This window comes from Triticum aestivum, chromosome 1B (assembly GCF_018294505.1).
Source record: "Triticum aestivum cultivar Chinese Spring chromosome 1B, IWGSC CS RefSeq v2.1, whole genome shotgun sequence".
NCBI classification, from domain to species: Eukaryota; Viridiplantae; Streptophyta; class Magnoliopsida; order Poales; family Poaceae; genus Triticum; species Triticum aestivum.
The window spans coordinates 412,656,058-412,673,612 of NC_057795.1; positions in this window are offsets into that span (position 1 = coordinate 412,656,058).

Genomic DNA, 17,555 nt, shown 5'->3' on the forward strand with positions numbered 1-17,555 from the left:
CGACGTGGACGGAACAGCTACCATCGAAGCCTTCTTCTTCGGTGGCATGTCGATGAAGAAGATGAAGATCTAGCTCGTGTGAACGCCAGATCAGGTTCACACAACCTCGACGCCCCCTACCTGGCGCGCCAAAGATGTCGGGGAAACTGATCCACGAACACCTATGGGACCGGCGGACCAAGCCCCTTTCGGTTCGGCGGGGGGCGGAGATCGCATGAAGAGCGGATCGAGGCGAAGCACACGAGCAGTTTACCCAGCTTCGGAGCTCTCCGGAGAGATAACACTCCTACTGCTACATGTCTGAGTGTATTGAGTTCTTGCTCGGGAGCGCTGAGTGCTATAGTACACACTAGCTGCTAACGAGACCGAGCGTGAGTGTTTTTCTGGCCTCGAACCCCCCCCCCCTATGTTGCGCATGGGCCTCCTTTTATATGCTAAAGGGGTCTCCGACAGGTGGCAATGTAGACAAGGGTAAAAATGGAAAAGGAATTGCGGTTGGTACAACTACCTGTACAGTGTATCATACCTAACCCCGACGGAAGGGGAGAAAGGCATTAAATGCCCGTCTAAGTCGCCCAAATAGTGCAAAAAGGGACCGTCAGGGACGCCACCACTTTCCACGATGGCAATCTTGTCAGCGTCGCTTGCCACCGCGCAACGCTGGCCGCTTGCCACCGCGCAACGCTGGCCGCGCAGCCTCTTGCCACGCGCGCCTGGAAAGGTCCCAGGGCGACACGTTGGTGGATGTGCTGGAGCGCGGGTACAGAGTGGTAGTTTGCCGCGGCAAGCACCTTGCCGCGGTCGTTGTCTTGTCGCGTCCGGAAGCTTGTCGCTCACCGGGCCTCGCCGGGACGCGTGGTGCGTCGCGGCAAGTTCCTTGAGATGCCTTGGTTGGCCTTCCCGGCAAGCTCCTCTTGTCGGGGCCTTGTCTCCTTGGCTTGAATACTTTGTTCTTGAATGGCTCCAAAGGAACCACGGAGGACCTTGGCGGTCATCCGGTAAGCCTTGCCGCGGGGTGCTGCAACCGCCGGTGCACAAGTTTGGGATACTAGTGTACCCCTACTCTAGTACACCGACAATGGATATAATAAAAACTTTCATAAAAAGTGTGTTGAATACTATGAGAAGTTTTATTCTTTATGATTGTTTTGAGATATGAAGATGGTGATATTAGAGTCATGCTAGTGGTGTAATTGTGAATTTAAGAAATACTTGTGTTGAGGTTTGTGAGTCCCTTAGCATGCACGTATCGTGGCCGTTGTGTAACGAATTTGAAGCAGGAGGTATCTCTTTGATTGTCCTCCTTATGTGTGGAGGTCGGGATCACGCGATGGTTAACTCCTACTAACCCTTCCCCTAGGAGCATGCGCATAGTGGTTGGTTTTGATGATTTATATATTTTTGCAATAAGTATGTGAGTTCTTTATGACTAATGTTGAGTCCATGGATTATACACACTCTCACCCTTCCACCTTTGCTAGCCTCTCTTGTGTCGCGCAACTTTCGCCGGTACCATACACCCACCATTTAACTTCCTCAAAACAACCACCATACCTACCTATTATGGCATTTTCATAGCCATTCTGAGATATATTGCCATGAAACTTTCCACCATTTTGTTTATTATGACACATTTCGTCATTGTCATATTGCTTTGCATGATCATGTAGTTGACATTGTATTTGTGGCAAAGCCACCGTTCATAATTCTTTCATACATGCCACTCTTGAATCATTGCACATCCCGGTACACTGCCGGAGGCATTCATATAGAGTCATATTTTGTTCTAAGTATCGAGTTGTATTTCTTGAGTTGTAAATAAATGGAAGTGTGATGATCATCATTATTAGAGCATTGTCCCATGTGAGAAAAAAAAGAGGCGAAAGAAGACAATAAAAAAAGAGGCCAAAGAAGCCAATCAATCAAAAAAAAGAGAAAAAGAGAGAAGGGACAATGTTACTATCCTTTTTCCACACTTGTGCTTCGAAATAGCACCATGGTCTTCATGATAGAGAGTCTCTTGTTTTGTTACTTTCATATACTAGTGGGAATTCTTCATTATAGAACTTGGCTTGTATATTCCAACAAATGCCCTAGGTCTTCATGAGCAAGCAAGTTGGATTCACACCCACTTAGTTTCTTTTTGAGATTTCATACATTTATAGCCCTAGTGCATCCGTTGCATGGTAATCCCTACTCACTCACATTGATATCTATTAATGGGCATCTCCATAGCCCATTGATACGCCTAGTTGATGTGAGACTATCTCCTATTTTTTGTCTTCTCCACAACTACCATTCTATTCCACCTATCATGTTATGTCCATGGCTCACGCTAATGTATTGCGTGAAAGTTGAAAGTTTGAGAATACTAAAGTATTAAACAATTGCTTGGATGACACCGAGGTTGTGCATGATTTGAATATTTTGTGTGACGAAGATGGAGCATAGCCAAACTATATGATTTTGTAGGGATGAGCTTTCTTTGGCCATGTTATTTTGAGAAGACATAATTGCTTTGTTAGTATGCTTGAAGTATTATCGTTTTTATGTCGATATTAAACTTTTGTTTTGAATCTTATGGATCTGAACATTCATGCCACACTCGGAATGCACTGAAAATCAACGGAGATTTTTTCTGGAAAATATAAAAAATACTTGAACCAAGAGTTACCGGAGGGGAGTCCTATGGGCCCCACGAGGGTGGAGGGCGACCCCCTAGGGCACACGTGCACCCCTGCCTTGTGGACTCCCTGTGGGCCCCCCTGACTTGTTCTTGGCGCCAACCTCTCCTATAAATTCCCAAACCTCCAGAACATAACCTAGATCAGGAATTCCGCCGCTGCATGCCTCTGTAGTAGCCAAAAACCAATCAGGGCCCTGTTCCGGCACCCTGCCGGAGGGGGGATCCATCACCGGTGGCCATCTTCATCATCCCAGTGCTCTCCATGACGAGGAGGGAGTAGTTCACCCGCGGGGATGAGGGTATGTACCAGTAGCTATATGCTTGATCTCTCTCTCGTGTTCTTGATTTGGCACAATCTTGATGTATCATGAGCTTTGCTATTATAGTTGGATCTTATGATGTTTCTCCCCCTCTACCTTTTTGTAGTTGATTGAGTTTTCCCTTTGAATTTATATCATCGGAATGAGTCTTTAAGGATTTGAGAACACTTGATGTATGTCTTGCATGTGCTTATCTGTGGTGAAAATGGGATATTCACGTGATCTACTTGATGTATGTTTTGGTGATCAACTTGCGGGTTCAGTGACCTTGTGAACTTATGCATAGGGGTTGGCACATGTTTTCATCTTGACTCTCCAGTAGAAATTTTGTGGCACTCTTTGAAGTTCTTTGTGTTGGTTTGAATAGATGAATCTGAGATTGTGTGATGCATATCATATAATCAAACCCGCAGATACTTGAGGTGACATTGGAGTATCTAGGTCACATTAGAGTTCTGGTTGATGTTTGTCTTAAGGTGTTATTCTACTATGAACTCTAGGGCTGTTTGTGACACTTATAGGAATATCCCAATGGATTGATTGGAAAGAATAACTTTGAGGTGGTTTCATACCCTACAATAATCTCTTCGTTTGTTCTCCGCTATTAGTGACTTTGGAGTGACTCTTTGTTGCATGTTGAGGGATTGTTATATGATCTAATTATGTTATCATTGTTGAGAGAACTTGCACTAGTGAAAGTATGAACCCTAGGCCTTGTTTCCTATCATTGCAATACCGTTTCCGCTCACTTTTGTTACTTGCTACCTTGCTGTTTTTATATTTCAGATTATAAAAACCTATATCTACCATCCATATTACACTTGCATCACCATCTCTTCGCCAAACTAGTGCACCTATACAATTTACCATTGTATTGGGTGTGTTGGGGACACGAGAGACTCTTTGTTATTTGTTTGCAGGGTTGTTTGAGAGAGACCATGTTCATCCAACGCCTCATGAGTAAGTCACACCATGGATCAAGATTAATAAGTAATCTTGTACACTAAAGATTTGTTGTTGGCACTAGTTATGTGATGATTTGTGGAATCATGAGATGATCATAGTTGGCATCGAAGTGTTGACTTCATTTGTGATCTGGGTATGATCACCGTTCGGTTACGAGGTAACCCGTCTGGTAAGAGAGTCCAAGGGACACAGTGCACAAGTTGATTTTACCGCATAAGTAGCATGAATTGCATTGCATTAATCTGAATAATTGTCATGATATTGTTTGCCATTATGCTTATGTTTGTTGTGAGCTTGCAAGTACATTCATTGTACTGACATGGCGTGTCATGCCAGATTTCAAGCAAGTCGCATTGGATCAGAGAGCTTCCTGCGTCTAGATTGTGTCCACATCGGTGTCCCTGTGCTATGGAGTTCCACTTCATCGTTTTTCCACTACCGCGTAGTTATGTGATCAAGGCCCCTTAATGTTCATTAAATAATGTACATATTGTTCAGTCGCACCGTGTGTTCTGCTTGGTGATACGTCTCCAACGTATCTATTATTTTATGTATGCATGCCATGTTTATAATATTTTTACATGATTTTGGTATGATTTTGTTAGAACTAACCTGGACTAACGATGTTTTCAGCAGAACTACCGTGGTGTTGTTTTTGTGCAGAAATAAAAGTTATTGGAATGCACTGAAAATCAACAGAGATTTTTTCTAGAAAATATAAAAAATACTGGAACGAAGAGTTACCGGAGGGGAGTCCCATGGGCACCACGAGGGTGGAGAGCGCACCCCCTCTAGGGTGCGCCCCCTGCCTCGTGGACTCCATGTGGGCCCCTCCTGACTTGTTCTCGACGCCAACCTCTCATATAAATCCCCAAACCTCCATAACATAACCTAGATCGGGAGTTCCGCCGCCGCAAGCCTTTGTAGCCACAAAAACCAATCGAGACCCTGTTCCGGCACCCTGCCGGAGGGGGGATCCATCACCGGTGGCCATCTTCATCATCCCAGCGCTCTCCATGATGAGGAGGGAGTAGTTCACCCTCGGGACTGAGGGTATGTACCAGTAGCTATGTGTTTGATCTCTCTCTCTCTCTCTCATGTTCTTGATTTGGCACAATCTTGATGTATCGCGACCTTTGCTATTATAGTTGGATCTTATGATGTTTCTCCCCCTCTACCTTCTTGTAATGGATTGAGTTTTCCCTTTGAAGTTACATTATCGGAATGAGTCTTTAAGGATTTGAGAACATTTGATGTATGTCTTGCATGTGCTTAACTGTGGTGACAATGGGATATTCACGTGATCTACTTGATGTATGTTTTGGTGATCAAATTGCGGGTTTAGTGACATTGTGAACTTATGCATAGGGGTTCGCATACGTTTTCGTCTTGACTCTCCGGTAGAAACTTTGGGGCACTCTTTGAAGTTCTTTGTGTTGGTTTGAATAGATGAATCTGAGATTGTGTGATGCATATCATATAATCAAACCCGCAGATACTTGAGGTGACATTGGAGTATCTAGGTCACATTAGAGTTCTGGTTGATGTTTGTCTTAAGGTGTTATTCTACTATGAACTCTAGGGCTGTTTGTGATACTTATAGGAAGAGCCCAATGGATTGATCGAAAAGAATAACTTTGAGGTGGTTTCGTACCCTACAATAATCTCTTCATTTTTTCTCTGCTATTAGTGACTTTAGAGTGACTTTTTGTTGCATGTTGAGGGATTGTTATATGACCTAATTATGTTATCATTGTTGAGAGGACTTGCACTAGTGAAAGTATGAACCCTAGGCCTTGTTTCCTAGCATTGCAACACCGTTTTCGCACACTTTTGTTACTTGCTACCTTGCTGTTTTTATATTTTCAGATTATAAAAACCTATATCTACCATCCATTTTACACTTGTATCACCATCTCTTCGCCAAACTAGTGCACCTATACAATTTACCATTGTATTGGGTATGTTGGTGACACAAGAGACTCTTTGTTATTTGTTTGCATGGTTGTTTGAGAGAGACCATCTTCATCCTACGCCTCCCACGGATTGATAAACCTTAGGTCATCCACTTGAGGGAAATTTGCTACTGTCCTACAAACCTTTGCACTTGGAGGCCCAACAACGTCTACAAGAAGAAGGTTGCATAGTAGACATCACTTGGCCTTGCAACTGGATGTAATATCAAACCTATGTTCCCGCTAGCATCAATAAAGCGGTTGTTTTCTGTACCATGTTGTTATGTGTTGCTAGAAGACTTGATCTCTGGGCTGGCAATGCAAGGTAAACCGGTTGCTCTGAGCCGGGGTGCCACAACGCTTGGTATTAGAGCCGCGCTGACTGTAGGACACGTTAGACCATTAATGCGTTAGATGAAGGGTAGATAGTTTCGTCTGAGTGCCGGTAGTAATAGAAATTGATTGTTGCATTGCATGCATTTTGTTTGTTGTTATTACTAACCGTCTGATGGTTGTGAGTGTATATGGCTCCAGTTCTGATCATGTACCATCCTGAGCCAGCTCCATACACATCGTTGCACCTGCTTCAGAACGTGTGGCGACGACTCTACCCAGAGGGTGCCGATCCAGTGTATTAGGTGTATCGGGAGCATCTGGCTGGTTCGCTGTATGAGTACTATGTGGAGGTCACTCTACACCACAGTTCCCCTTCTGGCGCTTACACCCATTCCTCTAAGGGTGGTTTCTCTTCTACGCCGTCTCAGGCTATCCAGTTTGCTGGGATCGAGGCTCTTGTAGACTTGCGCTACAATGAGGTTCGCATGCACACCCACCCAGGTTTCTATTACTACCCGTCTCTGCACGAGAACGGGCGTATTCACTTCCCATTTATTGATTCGGCATGCGATCATCCCGCTATCCACCTTTCCCGCTATATCACTGCCAGTTATCTTTTGATCTATGAGTTAGCCCAAGAGCTAACTCGAGCCCGGACAGCCCTTGCCGCTGCTCGGAATAGGAACCCTCCACCTACTATCGGTTTCACTCCATTCGTTCCTCTAGCCTCTGTTACCCCGATTACTTCGGTGACCACTCAGGGTACCACTCACCCTTTGGTAGTGACCCCTTGCAGTGCCCCTGTTGCGTGGGCTTCCCTTGTCGCTACTCCTGCAGCCCCAATGCTTAGGTCACACCCCGCACCTGCCCCTGAGGGTGAGTCCTCGAGGCAGCGCCGCCGTGTCACTTTTGTCACGCCCAATATGCGACCCTATCCAAAAGGAACTCGAAGGTCCCACCAAGGATAGACCCGCATATTGAAATGCTTTTGCAAGGTGGATATCATTACATCAACATTACATAATAGATGGGGATACATACAAAAGTCATGCAATGCCACAAGAATACAACATCACAATACATAAGAGCATCATCCAACTACGGATGAAACACAAACAGAAACTCAAACGACATCCACCCTGCTAGCCCAGGCTGCCGACCTGGAACCTATCCCCTGATCGAAGAAGAAGCAGAAGACGAACTCCAAAACAAGTAACCATCGCTCTCGCGTCATGATCATCATATAACCTGTACCTGCAACTGTTGTTGTAGTAAAGCCACGAGGACTCAGCAATCCCATTACCATGGGTATCAAGACTAGCAAAGCTTAAAGGGAAAGGAAGGGGTAAAGTGGTGAGGCTGCAGCAGCGGCTAAGCATGATATGGTGGCTAACATACGCAAATAAGAGCGAGAAGAGAGTAAGCGGAACGGTCGTCAACTAGTAATGACCAAGAAGTGATCCTGAACTCCTACTTACGTCAAACATAATCCAAAACTGTGTTCACTTCCCGGACTCCACCGAGAAGAGACCATCACGGCTACACACGCGGTTGATGCGTTTCAATTCGGATCTGGTGTCAAGTTATCTACAACCGGACATTAACAAATTCCCATCTGCCAATAACCGCAGGCACGGCTTTCGAAAGATTATACCCTGCAGGGGTGTCCCAACTTAGCCCATGACAAGCTCTCACGATCAACGAAGGAATAGACCTTCTCCCAGGAAGACCCGATCAGACTCGGAATCCCGGTTTACAAGACATTTCGACAATGGTAAAACAAGACCAGCAAGACCGCCCAATGCGCCGACAATCCCGATAGGATCTGCACATATCTCGTTCTTAGGGCAACATCGGATGAGACAGGCTACGAGTAAAACCAGACCTCGAGTTGCCCCGAGGGGGAACTGCAGGCGGCTCGGTTCGGACCAACACTTAGACAAGCACTGGCCCGGGGGGCTAAAATAAAGATGACCCTCGGGTTGGCCGACCCAAGGGAAAGGGATAGGTGGTGGTGAGGCAAATGGTAAAACCAAGGTTGGGCCTTGCTGGAGGAGTTTTATTCAAAGCGAACTGTCAAGGGGGTCCCATAAATCACCCGACCGCGTAAGGAACGCAAAATCCGGAAACATAACACCGGTATGATGGAAACTAGGGTGGCAAGAGTGGAACAAAACACTAGGCAAAAGGCCGAGTCTTCCACCCTTTACCAAGTATATAGATGCATTAATAATATAAGAGATATTGTGATATCCCAACCAAAATCCTGTCCACCATGAAGAAATCTTCAACTTCACCTGCAACTAACAACGCTATAAGAGGGGCTGAGCAAAAGCGGTAACATAGCCAATCAATGGTTTGCATAGGAAAGGTGTCAAAGGTTAGAGGTTCATGGCAATTTGGGATGGCTTGATAAACAGGTGATAGGTAGCGCAGCATAGCGATAGAACGAAACAACTAGCATAGCAATGATAGTAGTGAGATTCAGGGTAGCGGTCATCTTGCCTGAAATCCCGCTAGGAAGAAGAACGAGTCCATGAAGAAGACGAATGGACGTAGTCGAACGAATCCTCACAATCGCAACATTACCGGAACTAAGAAGCAACACCGAAAAGAAACAAACAACATGGTAAATGCACAAGCATAAACATGGCATGATGCACAAACAAGTATGATGCATGTCCGGTTTAATAAGGCATGGCATGGCAAAGTGCACAAACAATACTACAAATTAAGTGGAGCTCAATATGCAACGAGTTGCATATTGACGAAACACCACATTGACATATTTAGTTCTCTCTCGTTTAGGTACACAACAATATTAAATGTTGTTAAACATGGCAAGAGGTGAAACATAATGAAACTACCTATCTAGGCAAGTTTAAATGAGGCCAGAACAACAAACAACAATTCCGGAAAATCCCCATATGCAAATTATGAATTTGGTACTGTTCTGCCGTAAACACAATTTTATTGTTGCTAAACAGGAAAATAAAGTGGACCATGTTAATCTAGACATTTTTCCACCCCATTTATATATAAAGTTTATGAAAATTGGAGCTACGGTTATTTAGGTATGAATTAAAGCATTTTAGCATGGCATTATGCAAAATAAACACAAACAACATGTTAAACATTTTTAACATAGATGAAAGTGGCATATTATTAATCTACACAATTTTCTGAGCATTTTACATGTATAAATCATTTTAATCCGATGCACCATTTGTGAGTTTTTATATGCATGAAATCTAGGGGGTTTTCTCTAAATCTGGTAATCCTGGGATAAATAGCAAAATCATTCCGCAGAAAAAAAGATGGATAGGGCCGAATCTAGTCATCCCACAAGTGCACAGGAGAGGGGGCGGGGCTGCTCACCCTGGGCCAAGGCCCGGTCGGTGTAGAAGGCTGGAGGCAGGCCGGATCTGGACGCTGGGCTGGGCCGGTGGAGAAGGCCGTGGCCCACGGGGCCGAGGTCAACGCACAGAGGATCGAGCGGCTCCTCTCCTTGCTCCCGAGCTAGGTCATGGCGGCGACGGCGGTAGAAGACGACGGCGGCGAGGTGATGGCGAGGCCCAAAGGCGGCGGGGAGGCTGGGGAATGGGCGGCTCGGGCCTCCGGGGACCGGATCCGGCCGGTGGCGAGGCGGGGACGTCGACGGCGACTTGGCGACGATGACAACAAGCGGTGGCGGCGGCGGTTCCTGGGGCAGCCAGGGGCTCGGGCCTGCGGGAGAGAGAGGGAGAGGAGTGAGGAAGGACGGAGGGAGAGGGAGGCGCAGCACCGGCGACGACCTGGAGCCGCGGCGGCGGTGGTCGACGAGGCGGCGGGGCGATGCGGTCGGCGGCGAGGCGAACGGGAGGAGCTCCTCTCCTCCCTGGATCGGGGCGAGGCACAGGGGCAGGGGCTCGGCGACGGGCCCCGATGGGTGTGGCGGGCCTCCCAGGGCCCGATCTGGGTCCTGGCGGCGCTGACTGGTGGGGGAAGCGAGGCAGGGACATGGGGCGCCTTCCGGCTGGGTGAGGGAGGCTGCGCGGCAGCGGCTGGCCAACGGGGAGCTGCCATGTGGCGCCCGGGAGGTGGCTGGCGCCGGATTTGGAGGGGGAAGGCGGCGGTGCAGCCCCCGAGGTGGGAGGAGGTGGTGGCTGCGGGTTGGGGGCACGGAAAAAGAGGAGGAGGAGGGTAGGACGACCAGATTTGGAAGGGGGGGGGAGTTTAAATAGGAAAGGGGGCTAGGGTTTAGACTCTAGGGGGTTTTGGAGCATTTCGGGGCCTCAGATCGACATCGGACGTCTCTGGATCAAGGGGAAGTGTATGAGGGCTAGACGGGCTGTGAAGAGAGGCCTCAAGCTGAGAGGATAGAAGAGAAGAGAGGCCCGGCAACAGTTTCCGAATACCGAAAACGTCTGACGCTAGACCGACTATATCGCGGTTATATATTTAACGGTTGGGCAGTCAAACGAACTCTGAATGCGACGAAACTTGGCAGGCGGCCTGTCTACACTATAATAAGACCGCAGGACAAGTTGCAACCCATTCCGAGAACATTTTTGTGCCACTTATAAAATAATATTTCAGAGGTGCCGCGGGCGCGTGCGAGTGTGGTCTGGACTCCGAACGGACAACGGAGAGAACCGGCGGAACCCGAATGGATGCAAGTTTTATAAAAACGATGCCGATGCAATGAGCATGATGCTATGAGATGAGATGCATAACAAGAACAAAATGCAAAACAACAGACAAAACCCAACCACGGAGGAAATACCATAGCGCATCTCAGGAAAAGGCAAGAGTTGGAGTTACGAATATGGAAAGTTGTATCCGGGGCGTTACAACACTCCACCACTACGATAGGATCTCGTCCCGAGATCTAGGATGGCACCGGAGAGAAACAGAAGAGGAAGAGAAGAGGTAAAACTAAGTTGCTTCTTCGACAAACGAGTGAAACCATGAACCTTGAGAGGTTGAGCAACTTAAAAGAAAGAGAACAACAAGATTGCAAACAATCCGTTATAAAAGAGGAACAAGGAACATTACGATAACTTGAAGGTTGCAAAGACATGAATCAAGAGTTTAATGGACAAGATAGAATTCGAAACCACTCCGGTTAAAACAAGATAAGAGAGGAAGAATTCGGGCAGCACTCCGGTTGAACATGGAAGGAATAGAACATGAACTTGAGAATATGGGAAGATACTTGATGAAATCAACAACACACTGCCTCCAGAACTATTGAAAGAATGGCACAAGGGGTAAGAAAGATTTCAGACAGCTCTCCGGTTGAGGAAGGTGGCAAAACTTGATAAGATGAGGGAACTCGAATGAAAACACGACACACCGGTTAAATGGATAAGCATGAAAATGACATGATCTTGATAAAACGAGATGATGGTTGAAGAGAGCAACATCACATTGCCTCCGAAAGAAGGAATAGAAGATAGATCATTGTGATAAAGGGAAAGGAGAAGGAAATGACAACTCCTACCACAATTGAATTTGGAAAGCATCCTTGCAAGAAGGTTAGAACAGAGTTGTTGGAAAAGCAACAACGAAAAGAATAAGCTTGTAGTGGGATTATGGAAAACATCTCAAAATTATGAGGTGACAACCGGCCACTAATTGAAACAATTGCTTGCTTGAGATCAACGAAGAGATGAAAAATGCTTTTAATGAGAGAATAGGAGGAAACTTGGATCATTGATAAGTACCACAAATAGCAACATTCCCAAAGGAAGGCTTTAGGTGAAATATAACCCAAGATAACTCCAACAAAGAGATTGATGGATTTAAAATACCTCATTCTTGAAAACAATATGAATCATGAACCATGAAGGAAATTGTGAAGAGTGATATAACACCACCACAAAAGATAAGGTAGAAAGAATTGCACTTCAGAATGCAAGATGAAGAATACTTGAACTCCTCTGAAAAGAATCTCGATGAACACTTCGATAAGAAATTAAATCCATGATGAACCACCCTGTAGAGCCTCCATGAAGAACTCCGGTAATGAAAGTATGATAAAAAGAAAGAGAAGTTGACAACACAAGGTGAAGCCTTGTGATGATTTAGATGGAGCTTCGTGACGAGATAATGCGGAAAACTTGGAACTCCGAAAAAGAAAAGATGAAACACTAGAACCGAGAATTACTTCATCATGAACAATCTCCGGAAGAAGGAATTAATCACTTGGATGAAACAAGAATAAGAATTATGTCATGCCTATCCTTCACCAATTTAAATTGATGACAAGGAACGGATTTGGCATACTACTTACTCTCATAGAAAGGATTAAAAGAGATATGTCGCAAACTTGTGAAGGTCTTCAAGGAAACACCGGTGGAATTTGGAAACAACGAATGATTCGATATGATAACCAAGAAAAGAGAACTCTTGAACGAACCACCGTAAGAATTGAAAATGAACGAAGAAAAGATAAAGAAACACCGGGAAGAATTTGAAAATGAACAAAGATACTTGAGAGAATTTAGGTACAAGTGAACGTAGAGATCCCAAGCTGATTAGATAATACTTGAACGATGCACCGGTATGATTTGGAGAACGAGAGCTGAAATCTTGAATGAATAATTCTGAGATGATGGGCTACGGAGAATCAATCTGAAAAGACTCTTGAATTGCTCCGGATTGATGAAAAAAAATCTCACAATCGAAAACAATTATGACAGGATGGCATCAAGCTTGAACTACGCATCTTTGGAAGAACGGGTAAGGATTTAAGAGGAAATCTTCTTCGGACTTCACATGTTGAGAATGATGATGATAACCACCATGACAATTGTTGAGATACTCTGAAATGAAGAATAGAAAGGTTGAATCAATGATGAAAAGAATTTGAAAGACCTTGGAGAAAGACATTTGACTGATGATATTTCATTCTTACGTCAAACTTTGAAAAGAATTTGGGAATAGCACCAGAATAATTAGAAGATTCAGGTAAGATCCTGGGAAAAGACCTGTGGGTTAGGGCCCACTCAAAAGAAAACACCGCTGAACAATTGATTGAAAGAGGGATTGCACCGGTTGAATTAAATGGCTCAAAAGAGATAACAACCACGATATATCTAAAACAGATTAGGAATGATAACACGAATCTTCCGAGATATCTTCAGCACACCGGAACAAATGGAAAGCGAGAGATGAGTGATTGAGAGGTGCACCGACATGAGAAAGCATTTGACACGAGGAAAGGAATATGATCAACACTGAAAGCTTGAATTGGATCCACCGAAGAAGAAACAACAATGGGGGATGATGAACTTAAAACTGTTGAGCATCTTCTTGGGAAATCACCGGATAAGAACATTGACAGGAAAAAAATGGAGAAACTTCACATGAATAAATGGATACTTGATTAAGAAATCTGAGTCCTTGAAGAAAAAGGGTGGGAGGGCGGGAAAACAAAGGCAACTTGGGCACGGATGAAACGAACAACATTGGGAAACTAAGAGATGATTTTGCGAATGTTGAAATGATCGGATTCAACACTTGACATTGAAGCAACTCAAATACCACAACTCAAAACAAAACAAAGGATTGGCTTGCAGAATAAGCCGGAACAAATACATATGATAGAGATTTACCCAATCCCATATCATGCATCTGTCGGAAAGATATTCTAGGAGCTACTTGAATTCCCACCTATAAAACTCCCGAAACTTTCTGGTTATGCAATCTGGTGTTGGGGATACAGGGGAAGCAATATATCTCACCCAAACTAACAATACCTACATCCAAGCTGTATCCATCCGTCAACACATAACCAAGAAACCTTCACAAATCGTGTACCTCAACCTTCGAAAAGCATCCATTATATGAGCTATGGAAATACTCCCGAACTCCCCAGTACTGGGTGACGTCGAGGTTATCTCACCAACAACTGCATAAAAGAGATTTTCGATGTCGGCAAAACTCAGGTATTCTAGAACTGCAACGATAAAATTGTGACGACAACACCTCGGAGCTCAACTCCCCGGGTCAAAGCCACATAAATAGACAGGAGGCACCAAGAACAATGTTCTCGTCACAAAACCATCGAAACGATTCCAAGATACCCGCGTCATCCTAAATTTTTTTAGTGAAATTTGAGGAGAGGAAAGACAAAACATCTACGTCAGGAGACCTCACCAGAGCGACGAAGGGGGCTGAGGAGTAAAAAGAATCCTACTCTCCGATATATATAATCCTAAGACTCAAAATAGTTTTCTTCTAGACTCAACAACGACCAACAAACAAGGGGGATCCTATGGTCGGTCGAGGCTCTGATACCAACTTGTCACGCCCAATATGCGACCCTATGCAAAAGGAACTCGAAGGTCCCACCAAGGATAGACCCGCATATTGAAACGCTTTTGCAAGGTGGATATCATTACATAAACATTACATAATAGATGGGGATACATACAAAAGGCATACAATGCCACCAGAATACAACATCACAATACATAAGAGCATCATCCGACTACGGATGAAACACAAACAGAAACTCAAACGACATCCACCCTGCTAGCCCAGGCTGCCGACCTGGAACCTATCCCCTGATCGAAGAAGAAGCAGAAGACGAACTCCAAAATAAGTAACCATCGCTCTCGCGTCATGATCATCATATAACCTGTACCTGCAACTATTGTTGTAGTAATCTGTGAGCCACGAGGACTCAGCAGTCCCATTACCATGGGTATCAAGACTATCAAACCTTAAAGGGAAAGGAAGGGGTAAAGTGGTGAGGTTGTAGCAGCGGCTAAGCATGATATGGTGGCTAACATACGCAAATAAGAGCGAGAAGAGAGCAAGAGGAACGGTCGTCAACTAGTAATGACCAAGAAGTGATCCTGAACTCCTACTTACGTCAAACATAACCCAAAACCATGTTCACTTCCCGGACTCTGCCGAGAAGAGACCATCACGGCTACACACGCGGTTAATGCGTTTTAATTCGAATCTGGTATCAAGTTATCTACAATCGGACATGAACAAATTCCCATCTGCCAATAACCGCAGGCACGGCTTTCAAAAGATTATACCCTGCAGGGATGTCCCAACTTCGCCCATGACGACCTCTCGGGATGAACGAAGGAATAGACCTTCTCCCAGGAAGACCCGATTAGACTTGGAATCCCGGTTTACAAGACATTTCGACAATGGTAAAACAAGACCAGCAAGACTGCCCGATGCACCGACAATCCCGATAGGAGCTGCACATATCTCGTTCTCAGGGCAACACCGGATGAGACAGGCTACGAGTAAAACCAGACCTCGAGTTGCCCCGAGGGAGCCCCGCAGGCGGCTCGGTTCGGACCAACACTTAGACAAGCACTGGCCCGGGGGGGCTAAAATAAAGATGACCCTCGGGTTGTCCGACCCAAGGGAAAGGGATAGGTGGTGGTGAGGCAAGTGGTAAAACCAAGGTTGGGCCTTGCTGGAGTAGTTTTATTCAAAGCGAACTGTCAAGGGGTCCCATAAATCACCCGACCGCGTCAGGAACGCAAAATCCGGGAACATAACACCGGTATGACGGAAACTAGGGCGGCAAGAGTGGAACAAAACACTAGGCAAAAGGCTGAGTCTTCCACCCTTTACCAAGTATATAGATGCATTCATAATATAAGAGATATTGTGATATCCCAACCAAAATCCTGTCCACCATGGAGAAATCGTCAACTTCACCTGCAACTAACAACGCTATAAGAGGGGCTGAGCAAAAGCGGTAACATATCCAATCAATGGTTTGCATAGGAAAGGTGTCAAAGGTTAGAGGTTCATGGCAATTTGGGATGGCTTGATAAACAGGTGATAGGTAGCGCAACATAGCGATAGAACGAAACAACTAGCATAGCAATGATAGTAGTGAGATCCAGGGTAGCGGTCATCTTGCCTGAAATCCCACTAGGAAGAAGAACGAGACCATGAAGAAGATGAACGGACGTAGTCGAACGAATCCTCACAATCGCAACATTACCGGAACTAAGAAGCAACACCGGAAAGAAACAAACAACATGGTAAATGCACAAGCATAAACATGGCATGATGCACAAACAAGTATGATGCATGTCTGGTTTAATAAGGCATGGCATGGCAAAGTGCACAAACAATACTAATAATTAAGTGGAGCTCAATATGCAACGAGTTGCATATTGACGAAACACCACATTGACATATTTAGTTCTCTCTCGTTTAGGTACACAACAATATTAAATGTTGTTAAACATGGCAAGAGATGAAACATAATGCAACTACCTATCTAGGCAAGTTTAAATGAGGCCGGAACAACAAACAACAATTCCGGAAAATCCCCATATGCAAATTATGAATTTGGTACTGTTCTGCCCTAAACACAATTTTATTGTTGTTAAACAGGAAAATAAAGTGGACCATGTTAATCTAGACATTTTTCCACCCCATTTACATATAAAGTTTATGAAAATTGGAGCTACGATTATTTAGGTATGAATTAAAGCATTTTAGCATGGCATTATGCAAAATAAACACAAACAACTTGTTAAACATTTTTAACATAGATGAAAGTGGCATATTATTAATCTACACAATTTTTTGAGCATTTTACATGTATAAATCATTTTAATCCGATGCACCATTTGTGAGTTTTTATATGCATGAAATCTAGGGGTTTTTCTGTAAATCTGGTAATCCTGGGATAAATAGCAAAATCGTTCCGCGGAAAAAAAGATGGATAGGGCTGAATCTAGTCAGCCCACAAGTGCACAGGAGAGGGGGCGGGGCTGCTCACCCTGGGCCAAGGCCCAGTCGGTGTAGGAGGCTGGAGGCAGGCCGGATCTGGACGCTGGGCTGGGCCGGTGGAGAAGGCCGTGGCCCACGGGGCCGAGGTCAACGCACAAGGGAGCGAGCGGCTCCTCTCTCGCTCCCGAGCTAGGTCATGGCGGCGACGGCGGTAGAAGACGACGGCGGCGAGGCGATGGCGATGCCCGAAGGCGGCGGGGAGGCTGGGGAATGGGCGGCTCGGGCCTCTGGGGACCGGATCCGGCCGGTGGCGAGGCGGGACGTCGACGGCGACTTGGTGAGGACGACAACAAGCGGCGGCGGCGGCGGTTCCTGGGGCAGCCAGGGGCTCGGGCCTACGGGAGAGAGAGGGAGAGGAGTGAGGAAGGACGGAGGGAGAGGGAGGCGTAGCGTCGGCGACGACCTGGAGCCGCGGCGGTGGTGGTCGACGAGGCAGCGGCGCGATGCGGTCGGCGGCGAGGCGAACGGGAGGAGCTCCTCTCCTTCCTGGATCGGGGCGAGACACAGGGGCACGGG